General features: G+C 40.5%; 1 long non-coding RNA gene across 1 annotated transcript; it reads left to right on the forward strand.

Annotated features, from left to right (window-relative positions):
- The first annotated feature begins 9,395 nt into the window (after positions 1-9,395).
- LOC148891917 (uncharacterized) lies at positions 9,396-13,774 on the forward strand. The gene is made up of 3 exons (XR_016116467.1): positions 9,396-9,458; positions 9,531-9,586; positions 13,129-13,774. It is a non-coding gene; the product is annotated as an uncharacterized LOC148891917 (long non-coding RNA).
- Positions 13,775-14,595: the final 821 nt, after the last annotated feature.

Below are 14,595 nucleotides of genomic sequence, written 5' to 3' on the forward strand. Positions count from 1 at the left end.
TATAAATGACTCTTGCCATTGACAGGACCCCAACAATGCTTGACCTTTCGAGTGTAGTCAAATGATAATCCATTACTGCCCTCTGCTGGACATCGTTCAATTTATTAACACAGCCAGGCTTTCCACTGGCTGTCATTAAGGGTCGCCCTTCTGATTCATTCCTTCCTTTGACAGTTGACTTTTTTATTCGCTGAACAAGAAAGAAAGAAGGATGGATGGATGGATGGATGGATAGATAGATAGATAGATAGATAGATAGATAGATAGATAGATAGATAGATAGATAGATAGATAGATAGATAGATAGATAGATAGATAGATAGATAGATAGATAGATAGATAGATAGATAGATAGATAGATAGATAGATAGATAGATAGATAGATAGATAGATAGATAGATCACACATCACACTTACAATTTAGAACAAAGGTATCAAAGTCAATGCCCGGGTGACAAATCTAGCCTGTGACATTGTTTTATTCGGCCCGCGAAAGTAAATCAAGCATGCCACGTCGCATGATGCTTGTTAAAGTCCGAAACAAAAATTTCAAATTGTCCCATGTAAACCAAAATAACAGTTATTATTCTTGACTTCAGATTTGAAAACTAGTTCCATCATAAATATTTTGTTCTTCATAAATATTTTGGCCGTAAGATGTGGAGGAGATGAAACATTCTAATGGTTTCCCCTATTGGGGAAACCATCAGAATGGCCGAAATCGTAACTACAATATGGGCCCGTGGTAAAAAATGAGTTTGACGCCACTGATTTAGAGTGTTCCATTAACCTGTCATACATGTATTTGGAACGTGAGGACCCAGAGAAAACTCAAACGGCAAGAAAACACAGGAAGACCATACCTGGAGGTGAAATGCACAGCGATGCATACTTGTGTATATATATATATATATATATATATATATATATATATATATATATATATATATATATATATATATATATATATATATATATATATATATATATATATATCTCATTTTCCGTACCGCTTATTCCTCATTAGGGTCGCGGGGGTTGCTGGAGCCTATCTCAGCTGTCTTCGGGCACAAGGCGGGGGACACCCTGAATTGGTTGCCAGCCAATCGCAGGGCACGCAAAGACATACAACAGTCACTCTCACACTCACACCTAGGGACAATTTGGAGTGGTCAATCTGCCTGCCATGCATGTTTTTGGAGTGTGGGAGGAAACCGGAGGACCCGGAGAAAACCCACGCAGATCCGGGGAGAACATGCAAACTCCACACAGGGAGGCCGGACCGGGACGCGAACCAGCGACCTCTGCACTGTGGATCTATCGATATATCCGACCCTGTTTGCATGTAATTTTCTCCGTGCGTGCATAGAAATAGGATCGATATAACCGGGACTATCGATATATATATACAGTAAAGTCTCGTTATATCGATATCGGATATATCGATAGTCCCGGTTATATCGATACTATTTCTATGCACGCATGGAGAAAATTACATGCAAACAGGGTCGGATATATCGATAGTCCCGGTTATATCGATATTTTTTCGGACTACCTTGAATATCGATATAACGAGACTTTACTGTATATATATATATATATATATATATATATATATATATATATATATATATATATATATATATATATATATATATATATATATATATATATATATATATATATATATATATCGATATAACGAGACTTTACTGTATATATAGATATCGATATATCGATATTCCCGGTTATATCGATACTACTTCTATGCACGCACGGAGAAAATTACATGCAAAAAGGGTCGGATATATCGATAGTCCCGGTTATATCGATATTTTTTCAGACTCCCTTGAATATCGATATAACGAGACTTTACTGTATATATATATATTAGTGTATATATATATATATGTGTGTGTGTGTGTGTGTGTGTGTGTGTGTGTGTGTGTGCGCACGTGTGTGTGTGTGTGTTTGTGTGTGGAACTTTTAAGCCTTTTGACTTAAATATGACCTCACCATTAAATCTGTTTTGGGCCCATTGACTAAATCCAGCCCAAGAGTGGAGTCTGAATTTCCTGAGCATGAGATAAATGTAAAACTCTTCCAAAACAAAAAAGCTCAGTGAATCAAGTACACCTGTAAAGAGGTGCCTGGTACTGGTTGAGACTCCTCCAGTCACACAGTTTAAACCTATCCATCAAAGTAAGGTGAACCTGGGGTTCCAGTATAAGGGCAACTCCCCCATTTGCACATTAAAAGTTGTTTCCCGAGGCCACTTACGTGAAATAAAATTAATTGCATCAAGTCCCAAGAGTCAGAATCATTATGTCTTGTTTGTATTTGACAGAAGTAACTGCCAACTCAATGAAAGTTTTCAGCAAGTGCACACTGAAGTTTGAAGTGAGATTGTGCAATAACTGTGTTCAGGATACGTCTGTGTAAGCTCTCAGTCGTACAGGAGTGGTCCATCGATGAGAAGGTTTCTTCAGCCGTCATCTGTACAAATGTGAAGGTTTCGGACGTCCGAAACCTTCACATTTGTACAGATGACGACTGAAGAAACCTTCTCATCGATGTGTTCAGGATAGTCAAGCACAATTTGGAGCTTGACTCATGAATGACATTGTGCAGGAACATGCTCATGTGCAGATTGCGTCGGGCATATATGCATATATGACTTTGACTTAGACTTGATATGTGGAACTTCAAGTCATCAAGTCATCTTTTGTTTACCTTTGTTGTCCATGTAGCAGGGGAGGGGAAAGCCTTTCGGGAAATTTGTGTCAAAGTATTGAATCCCAGTTCATTCAAGGAGCATATTGCAAAGGAAGCCTGAGCGCTATAGTCAACAAGGCGGTCTATTTTTGTAAACTACCTTGTGGATGTTGATGTCAGTGCGCACGTGTAGCATAATGCTACTGTAATAATGCCACTTGGTACACCAAACCGCACCTTCCCGCTATAGACAGAGTCCAAATGGCTCTGCCAGGTGTCGGATGGCCGACTGACCCCATTCTTTTACTCTCAATGCCGTTTTGTCATCTCAAAGTACTGTACATGTTTCCCTGGTTGCCTAATGAGCAATAACAATACCATTAGAGACATGAGAATGTGGGTAGATTACAGTGACGTGCAGTCAGTGAAGGCAGGGGAGGCAGTGCCTTACCTGTCATCATGGAAAGCTGTCATGGAAATATCAAATGAAAAAATAAATTAAACAGTTATATGTATTTAGTGATTTGTAGTTTAAAGTTCTTGTCCATTTAACTTCACCGTTTGAGGATTTTTTTCAAGATCGCTGAATTTTCACATTTACCGTTCAAATACTAAGTAGAGACGAGCAGTGAGGCACCAGCCGGCTGATCCTCACCATGGATTGCGCAATCACTATGCTTACTGTGCTGGCTTGCTCTGCAGTGAGACCGCATTGCTGTCCTTCTGCATATCGCTATTAAAGCGTTCAAACACGTTTAGTATATGAACTAAATTTCTACAGTTTAGCTAGTGTATATAATGTAGAGTCATTGCACATTATAAACACTGCACTACAGTGTTTATTTTGTTTTATTTTTATCAAAACGCTGTGCGTAGGTGAGGCAAACAGTTCTCCCGCCTCATGACAGGCAGGGGGCGCTTGTGATTCTAGAGATACTTGCGACTCCACAGCTGCAGAGTAATAGAATTAGGGACAGAAAGCTTAAACAGTTAGCAAGTAAAGTGCAACCCTGCAGTCATTTTTTCGTGTTGCTTGGCCTCACTTTCAGAATGGAGGATTACATATCTAAATTGAAAGAATTTTCTAAACTGGACTTTCAATCGAAGCAGGAGGTAATAATTAAAGGAAGACCAACACCGGAGCTATAAGGTTTGCTTCAGACAACGGGACACAATACTCACTCTTTTCAGGCGGACTGGTACACACGAAAAGGCTGGCTGTGTGGATGTCCAGCAAGAAACCGCCTTTTCTGCTTTTCCTGCCTTCTGTTCTCAACTTGTGACAATGTCTGGACTCAAATGGGATATTGCGACCTGAAAAATTTACAACGGAGCCTCATCAAAAATGAGCGAAGACTCAACATCAGCATCCACAATGCTAAGGTCAAGGAGAACCGGGAGATTTTAAAAGATCTCATCAATGCCACCTGCTTCCTTGCCAAACAACAGCTGGCATTTCGTGGAAATGATAAAAGTAAAGGCTCTGCTAATCGTGGCAACTATGTTGAACTATTACATGCTTTTGCTGAGAAAGATGACAGGCTAGCGAGTCATTTTGGGACATCCACTGTATTTTCTAGACTGTGAAACAGAATACAGAACGATTTAATTAAAGCAGTTGGTGATGTCATTAGAAATGACATTAAAAAGGAGATCAGTGCAGCCCCATTTATTGCTGTAGAAGTAGACCAGATTGTCATTCTCAGCACTGAAAACATACAGTCGGAACAGGACTGATCAAGGACGCCTTTCTTCACTGGCAGTGATCTCCATTGAGACAGAGAGACTTTTAAAACCGAAGAAAGATAAGGAAGGCTTCTACAAAGAAGTTATCGATGCCTTTCTTGAGAAGGAGCGGCGCATGGACTTCATTTACAAGTAAAGGTAGCACGATAAAAACGTTTTTTTTTAAATTATTTTTTTCTATGCTACAGTTTGTATATATAAAGAATGCTGACATGAAATTTTAAACAAAATACGTTAACTGTTTCCAATCAAATGGTGAATAAACTACTCTGTAGAGTTAATATGTTTGTAAATCTGACGATGATGACGTCAGTGCCTCACCAGCCATGAACCTCACCGCACGTCACTGGTAGATTACTAGTTTCTTTATACATTTAAAGGACAACCGACGTCACTTTTTTGTTTCCTAACTGACATCAGAAAAACGTTTTATAGCATCTAAAATGCCCAAAACACGCAGTATGATATTTTTATTCAAATGCAAAACACCAATAAAAATGACTTAAAGTGTGCAAAACCTGCAAAAAATTGAGCTGCGAATTGGCCATTTTCAGAAAGTCCCGCCCCCAGTTCGTGTCATCACACCAAGACGTTTTGCATTGCTGGAGAATCAAAACAATGGTTTCAGATTCGGAGAATATGCTTTCTTGTTACACATCCAGTTATGAATATGATTCAAATAGTTCTGAAGAGGAAAGCATACATGTTTGCAATCGATTAAAGAATTTATTCCGTGCCATTTTGAGGCAACATTGGGGGGAAATGTATCACCCAAAAAGAGGCAGAAAATGGCAACCGAGCTCCTGTGAGGAATTAATCAGCCCGTTTCCACAGGCTGATAAATTCCTTATATGGTGGCCTTCTTCTGGCTCTTTTTGGTGCAACATGACGTTTTCAGACCAAACAAGCATTGCCGTGATGGAAGGACTGCTACAATGTGTCCTTTTTTTTCGGTCAGGGGCGTTCCTTCAGTGACGTCACGTAAACTCGTCACCAACTCAAAAACAAGACTTCCGGAATATTCAGCGTGAGTCTTAAAATGTAAAATATAGCTATATGCGGTGGAATCTTTGTAAAATACGCTCAGTAGAAGTCATTTGAAGCCATTCTACAAATTATGGACACAACTTGTCCGGAGACGTCAGTTGTCCTTTATAGCTATTCCATCTCGTTCCCGCAGATCCTGTTCCTCCCTCCCTCCACCTATGTGTGACCTCCCCCCCACCCTGCCCGTCTCAGCACGATGCGGGACAGAGCTTTCAATAAGTAAAATAAATAAAATAAATAAAAAATGAAAAAACTGTTTTGTTATTTTCTCCAAGGTAAAGTATTAGTATTTTCATGACACTGTTAATCTTTTAACAATAGCAAGTTATAACATGTAGTGCAACATCTTTATCACATAGTGGAGGGGAACTTTTCCTTAATTCAGTAAACAAGTAAAAAACATTCTGATGCTATTACAGTAAATTAAACATTGGTGCAATCACAATATAGAAATAATTGTAACAGTACAGAGCAATCACAATAACGACAAAAACTTGAATAATAAAACATTCCAAACTGAGCCTGTAAGAAGGACCACATAACTCTAATTTTCGGATCCCTTTGCTGCATCCCAGTACATTTTAGAGTTTATATTAACATTATTTTCGATTTGTCTTTAAATGTTTGAATTATTTTTGAATCAATCATACCTCTCTGAGCATCTCCACTCCTGCACAGCTGCCCAATGCCTTAGGTCTACGGACGTGAACTCAGAAGAGCCTCAGAGAGGCAAAAATCCTTTTCTGTTGCCTTCTGTTAAATGCAGTGCTAGACCTTCAAGGCCTGAAAAGCCTTCTCTGCTGGCCTAAAAATGTCTAAATCAGAGACTGATGCTCATTATATTTTGAGTTCTTTAGTAATATCGCGATTATTATTAGTGTTAATTTAGCAGTTTTTAGCTTTCGTGTGCTTAAAGGACTTTGAAGTTCTGTTTGTGATGTAATATAGGGAAAGATCATTTAGATATACTGTGACTGGAAGATAAAGCATCTTAAAGGACTGGAGTTCTGTTTGTGATGTAATGTAAGGAAAGAGATGCCCATTTCACAGTAAGAATAGAGCATTGTCATCAAATGGTGAGTATAGTTTTTGCTTTTTTGAATGTTGATGTGCCGATTACCATTTTGTGTTTGGGAGCCTTTTACTGAGCGAGTTGCTTGTTCTGTAGCCACAAAGGGACATATGTCTTCTTGTGCCGGTCCCAAGCCCGGATAAATACAGAGGGTTGTGTCAGGAAGGGCATCCGACGTAAAAGCTTGGCCAAAACAAACATGCGGATCAAACCTCTAAACATGGAGGACACTGATTTGCTGTGGCGACCCCTTGAAGGGAAAAGCCAAAAGGAAAAGAAGAAGAAGAAGATTAAATAATTCCAAATTGTCTTTCAGCTTGCTTTCATAGCTTTTCCCCTTTGTGCTGCTTCCCGATATATGTTTCCGTATTTAAGCATTTAACCAATCACTTTTCAGCATTCATTTGTTACTAGGGTCCAAAATCTACCTCAGCGCCATCACAATCAGTTCAGTCTAATCGATCAAACTGTTGCTTTAACCAATCAGATGTCGACTTGGCAACCCAAAAGGGGTACCAGCGCCTTCTTGCAGGCATTGGTCAACGTGAGAGTTTTCGCAAACTATGATTGGCTGGTCTCTAGCCAATCATAGTTTGCGTAAACTGCTCTTATCACTTGCCGTAAGTGACAAGGGCATACTGGTCAGAGCTAGCACACTCTATCAGTCGCGAGCTGCATCAGCAAATACATGCATATTGTGTTGATTTAATAGCGGTTTTGTTAAACCACAATGGCTGAAGGAGGAGAAGACATTGATTGGGTTGATTTACTGTTAAAGCCATTTTCAAGACGGACTTTCAAGAAAGGTTGGACATCATTAAGAAAGGTTAAGAAATATTGCAATTATATGAGGTAAATTTTGATGCTTCGCCATCCTTCGCCAATCATCTACTCTGTGGTATGCCTCACCCGGTGTGGAAGAGTGACTTCTGACCCCTTATCATGAATCCAAACGTTGATGGTAAAAACTCAAACAGTTTAATGACAGTATTTCTTTCTTCACAAGTTATTTCCCGGCTAACTGTACCCTCTATTAAATTACAGGACGTGTGGTAAACCACACCACACCTTTTTTGCAGTGGCAGCCCTGGATTGATTTGGACGTAGCACTACTGAAGGCCTAGGAATGACATGCACGACTCGCCACTGGTGAAATGTTAGGCTCCCTTTTTATTTTTAAAATGTGTTTTTATTTCAAGCATCTTTATTCCTGGGAATTTGAAACCCTAAAAAAAGCACCTTCTCAATTAGCGTCCACATCACAGACAGACATTTTTTCTTCTCCCTTTTCATTCTGAACCCTGCTGTGCCTCAGTAGTTATTTCATTCCTTGTTACAGGAGAGGGAGGGGTAAGGAGCCACAGATTTTTTTTCAGCACTGAAGACAAAGAGTTAGTGACTCATAAGGAGGTTCCTCAAAAGAAGGAATGAATAGAGCTGCCCTTTTCAAATTTCATTCAATATTATAATCACACTTTGTGATATTCACATTTTAACCTGCTCTCATTAAATGAGTTAAAGTTGCACTGGAGGAAATTGCTTCTCCGTGTGATCAAGGGGTCAGGTAATTGAGCTGCATAAAATGATGGCGCATTAATTTAATAGCTTGAATTGCTCCAAGCCCATTAAAGGACAAGAACAATGTTATACCTATCACAGGATGTGATGCAATTTTTCATAGCTCCTTCACTTTTAATTTATCTAACTTTGTTGGGCTGGATTCGCTCCAGATTAATATGAAAGGAAATGCGGTTGGCATATTTTAAAATGGCACACGAGAGACCGCAGATCTCTGCCAATGCTGAACTATCAACCAAAAGACACAAAACATCTGTGTTAATTTGCCTGTCAATACTTGAGGGATTTTACATTTAAAAAAGCATGGGTTATGTATTGTTCCCTTGCTGTCTGAAGGTGTTTCAAACAAATGGCAAACTCTAAGTAGCTAGAGTGGAATGGTCTGCCAAATATCACAATTTAGTATCCATCTGCCGCTGCTCACCTGCACAACAAAACAAGTTCTTATCCCGTGACTATAAAGTGTCTTTGAGAGTTTTGAAAGGCGCTTCGAAATTAAATGTACAGTGGGGCCTCGTTTTACGAGCACCTTGCCTTACGAATTTTTCGGTTTCCGAACGTTAAATTTATGAAAATTAAACCTTGTCATACACACTACTTTTTGGGATACACATGGAGCGCCACCCCACCATGGCTGGCGGAGTAATCTTCGGCGGAAAGCACCAAAGCGCACGACCGAACATCGCCCCAGCCGGCCTACCTTTCCACACCCCCTTTCTCTTGAGTGCACATGTCGATCGTCTTAAAGGATTTATAACGGATAGGTTTGCTGTTATGGGACCGAAAAAGACCCCACCACAGGCTCGTGTTCAGCCGAAGAAGACACAAAACAAAATTACAGTCGAGGAGAAGAGGAGATCATCGAGAAACACAAACAAGGTGTGCGTTTGTCTGATTTAACAGCCCAGTACCAATATGCTAAGTTGCGTGTGTTGCTAAAGGTATTTCTGTGCTGTCAAAGCAACGGTCTGTGGCAATAGAAGAGGTTGAAAAACTTCTGTTAATTTGGATGAACGAAAAGCAGCTAGCCGGCGACAGCGTGAATAAAGCAATTATCCGAGAAAGCACGGCTAATTCACTCTGATATCGTCATGCGTCAACCTGGAAGTTCGCAGTTTATTGGCCGTTCATGAAAGGATCATTCCTCGAAATGGTGAAAGAAGAAGGCTACATTCCTCAGCAAGTATTTAATGCAGCTGAGACCGGCCTTTTTTGGAAAAAGATGCCGAAGCTGACTGTCATAACACAGGAAGATAAGTCTGAACCCCATTCCATCAAGCCATCAAGGACCATTACAAAGGTAAATAAAACGACTACGTAGCGTTTATTTCTTTAATTACAGCCCTTATGGAATGTGACTCCTTTCAAACAGCAATTCTCTCCGACCAGCCATGTCATTCCATCAAGCCATCAACGACCATCACAAAGGTGAATAAAACTACTTTATTATACAATAACACATTTATAATACATAGAATAAGGTACAGTAAAGTCTCGTTATATCGATATTCAAGGGAGTCCGAAAAAATATCGATATAACCGGGACTATCGATATATCCGACCCTGTTTGCATGTAATTTTCTCCGTGCGTGCATAGAAATAGTATCGATATAACCGGGACTATCGACATATCCGATATCGATATAACGAGACTTTACTGTATATTGTTTGTAGTTTTAAGGCTTATTTAGTTGAAAATGATATTTTATGGAGACCTGGGAACGGATTATTCTCATTTGAATGGTTTCCTATGGGAAATTAATTTTGGGGATACACCCTCTACACCCTCTACACTCTGTCTGGGAACCAATTAAGTGCATAAGCCAAGGTCCCACTGTATTATTATTATTATTATTATTATTATTATTATCTTATTTTTACGATGACATTTCATCTCGAATTGGGGACAGGAAGGCGGCAAAAGGTAAGTGTTTTTTGGTCTCAACCACAAAACTTGAATAAAATATAGCATGAAACCTGAATCTAGTGCGAAATACATTCCCCTCTCCCCCAAATAAGAAAGAAACAAAAAATTTCCCAGGCTCCCCAAATTGCGAATAACGGTGCATATGAACATTTCCGCGGATACAGTATGTTGAAAAATGTTCGGACAGAGATGCTGTAAGTTAGATTTTGTATTCCGCGCATTTTTCCGGCCGAGCTCGATTGTGATTGGCTGCGTACTATGCTTCATGCATGCACAAAGACATGTTCGAGGTTTCAAGGGCTGGATGTTTACCGACGGACACCAAGGCTGGCCAATCAGCGCACGGCTGTGCTGAAGTGTTGCCAACGAGTTCAGGCCCTGATTCGCCAAGCTCGCTTACGACTCGTTGCATAGAGTATGTGGGCAGGGAGGAAATCCCTCTTCCCCATTGACGCTCTGAAAAGGAGGCGCCGAGCTTGCTTAAGATTGGCTGTGTAGAGTATGTGGGCGGGGGGGAAATCCCTCTTCCCAGTTGACGCTTCAGGAGGACGCAATTCATAACAAAAAGTAATGGCTGCTGGCACGTAATTCAGTAGTTGCGTGCCAGCAGCTTCAGTAATCGCTTACTGAAGACCGAAGGATATCTGTCGTCATACTACAGTAGGTGTGAATTTGTTTTACAACTGTTAGAGTGTCTGTGACTTATACTTCCCCTTTCAGTGTTTGACTTAAACATATATTCTATACAAAATTTAACACTGAATCAACTTACAAACAAATTCACTTTACAAACGACGGCTCGGAACATATCTCGTTCGTAAGGTGGGGAGCGTTAGTATCTATTTTCCACATTGCTTATGCTGTTTGTGGTCACAGCTCGCCTTTTCCATCTACAATAAATCGTGCATTGATAGTCAGTTAATGACAAAAATAATAAGTACTGTACAGGATCATATAAGTAAGCCACAGCCGGCAAGTGCTCTTCAAGACCTTTGCTCTTTTTTGGGGGCAGAGGAGAGGGTTGCCAACGCTTCTGTTGAAAGCTCTGAAGGGGTCTCAAGGTTGCGCTTGCTGATCCATGGCTCTCCCTTGCAAGTATTGTGTAATCATCACTCAATCTGCTCTTGCTTGATGACCTGATGGCTGTATGAAAGAATGTGGGGAAAGCTTTTAATGGATGCGCAAAGCTAAAGTCAAATCTATGTTTTGTGTATTACAGCAGGTGATCATTTGTGTCTTTGAGGGGGTATTCCTCAAGAGCTTCCCAAAAGAGTTCCAACTCCCTAATACGCACCCATTTGCCTGCACAATGTAGGGAAGCTATTTTCCAATTGTTTCCTTCCCGTAATGAATCTGGCAGCTCTGGGGGAACAGGGAAGACGCGTTCTGTGAGAAGATCCTGTCGACACCTGGTCGACTAGGAGCCACGACCCTTACCCCCTTCCTGCAATGGGACCCCCCCACTGATTATCAGCTGACATTGCTTTGTGTTTCAAGATTTAGTGCCTGCTCTCGTGCCTTGAGGAAATAGCTCTGATTGTCAGTCTGTATGTGTCTGGGAGGGGGTTGTCATAATTTGACACAACTGGCATGTTTACTTGTTACGTAATGCAAGCACTGAACAAAACCCAGGCAATTATCTCTACTTGTTCATGTAACCGAGCAGTTTAATGACCACCCGGCTCGCTTGACGAGATTGTCGTTTCCTATGGTGTCACAAGGGTCACAAAACCCTTCCAGGCAAAATATAAATAATAATCTTGTCCATTTGGAAAGAGATTGAAATCCACCACAATGTGAAATGTCAATATATTGTACTTGCCGAATAATCCGTCTCAAACGACAAAGCAAGTTGCTTTTCTGTGTCAAGAATCTGATTTTTTTTTTTCTGTCCGATCAGGAATGTAGCAGAATGTAAAACACAAATGACCCCAGAGTAACGGGAAGTTCATTGTCTGTATCGAGGAATCATTTAACCTGCTTTTTGCAAATCAAAAAACAAGGTTACTAGCCTGTATTCAGAGGAAGAGCACTTTTTATTTTGGATGCGATCCAAATGAAGTATAAGATCGTATATAAGTATAAGGTCGTATCGGCCCCATTTATATATCCCTAATGTCCAGACATGGTGGCGCCGGACACCGCTATGATAGGTCCCTACTCTCAGGTTGGGGGGGCAGAGGACCCCTCCCTGTGGCCCCACTGATTGTTCCTACATTCCTGACTAACGACTGGCCTATTACCCCCACTCCCACCGGTATCACCTCATCAGCATAACGACCCTCATCAGCATTACGAAAGTTGCCTAACCTGTTTTGCCTAAGCAGGCTATTGTATGAACGATCCAAATTGAACCTCACCCCACCAGACCGGTTTAATGAAGGATTTTGTTGTTTTATAAGAATCGCTTCTTTTACCCCCCTTTCAAACCATCTATGTTCTTTCGCTAAGATTTTAACCTCATTGTCATCAAATTAGTGGTTGCTATTCTATAGCCTTAGCACTTTTCAGGTTGTTCTGTGTTGGAGCCAAAAACATTGATTGATTTGGACTGGGGTCCCAATTTAACTCAGTTTCTAATCTCAAACTGGGTATTACGGCATTCATGCAATTACAGTATTTATATCCCTCATCAATCTACAACCTTTATCACGGGTTAAGTATCACAGTAGATACCTTGCTTATTTTTCATTCCCGACGCCACAAAATGGCAAAGTCACTTAAGTCAAATATCAAAGCAGTACGTTTTCCGGTTTTACCATTACAGTTTTACCATTCCATAATTCTCAACTGTTTTTGTTCTGAAAGCGGATATTGGGGCACATTTTGTGAGAATATCAGAGCCGCATTGATTTTAAATGTTATCTGACCCAAAAAAAGGTGCAGTAATTTCAGATGTGATCATTTTTATCTGTTAGTACCCGTGAGAGACCATTTGACATCATTCAACCATTTTCGACAACACTGGCCAATCTGAACTGGCATTGGTTGAACAGAAAAGGAGTAACACATTTGATATGTCTTCTGCTTTTATACTGAACAGAGGCAAGGGACTTTACTGGAACTGCTTGCACTTTCCGAGAGTGACAATTGCCTTTGACACAGAAGGGCAGGACAAAGGGAGCGGTGCATCATGTCAGACTTCACGTCGCTGCCCCACACCCTGAAATGAGTACATCCTATAATATATGGCGGATGCTGTGTAGGCCTAAGTGTTTTGAGCCTCCCATTCTGATACATGAGGTACATCAAAGACATCGAGTGTGACACATACAGGAATCTCTAAGTTCTTGGGAAGTCAAATAGGGGTCCGTTCTCACCTCTGGCACAGGCAGCATTTGTGAAGAAAGTGTGATGTCGCATCTGTCAATGACACTGTAAAGCTTTTCATCGCTGTGAAGTGCCTGAAATGAAAAAGAGTAATTACATGCCCCCACGTCATATCCTGGAAGAACGCAGGTCAGAAGCGACACAATATCACAGCGGTGAGGCCAAAGGTTACACCGCAGCGGGGTCAGGGCGGTCGTTGAAAGGAGCCAACACAAACAGGAGCTTCATCCGAGCCATTATTCGGTTCATCTGTTTGCTTTCGAACCCTTTCCTAAGAGTTCAATTTCTTTGATGCACATTCTTATTGATGGGTGAACAGCAAAGTATTGATGCATTGGCTAAGATAAACTCCACATATGAAAGCGGCATTTTTTTTGCTTCCTTTTGTTAAAGATACCATATATTCCAAGTAAATGTCTTAACCCCACACATGTTTCGGAAATGAATTAAAATCAGTGGGATGACGCACTGATGTAATTCGCTATTGTCCAAATGAATCTCGTCACATCATTAACATCTTCCTCTCATTGTCACATAAACCACACCCTCACACCACAAACTCAGTAATGACTTGTGAAACATTCATTGTCTAAACTCCCCCAAATCATCAAGAAGGATAATTGCTTGAATTATTTTACTGTCATGTTAATCACAATTGCAGGGCAAAACATTCTTCTCACGCTTTTCTGGACAGTATATGCAAGACTCCAAAAATGTGGATATTAATAAAATAGATGAGAGTAAAACATTTAGGCAAATATTTACTTTTGTATATAATCCAGAAACATTGTCTTGTTTTGGACAAGGATGACCTGAAGATGTCATTAATATTTTGTGGGCAGGTGAAGCACTTTGATATGTTTTGTTAAATAATATTGAAAACAGGGGTGGGTTACTGCATATATAAATACTGAAATACATTTCACTTGACTTGAATCCGCTTCGGGAGGGTCGCATGCTGGAGCTTATCCCATCACACTCTGGAGTCTATCAAGCAGCAGGCGGGAGACACCCTGAACTGTTTGCCAAACAATCGCAAAGTATATATGTAACGGTGTTGTGCACTAAGATTATTAAATTATGATGAAAGTGACGCAACGGCGCGCAGTATGGCACGAAGTCCCGCCCCTACTTCTCAGAACTACTTCGACAAGTCTTATGGTGAGTCACATTTCTCAGA

The sequence above is a fragment of the Hippocampus bargibanti genome, linkage group LG11 (assembly GCF_051943395.1).
Source record: "Hippocampus bargibanti isolate YZ-2025 linkage group LG11, ASM5194339v1, whole genome shotgun sequence".
In the NCBI taxonomy this organism is placed as follows: Eukaryota; Metazoa; Chordata; class Actinopteri; order Syngnathiformes; family Syngnathidae; genus Hippocampus; species Hippocampus bargibanti.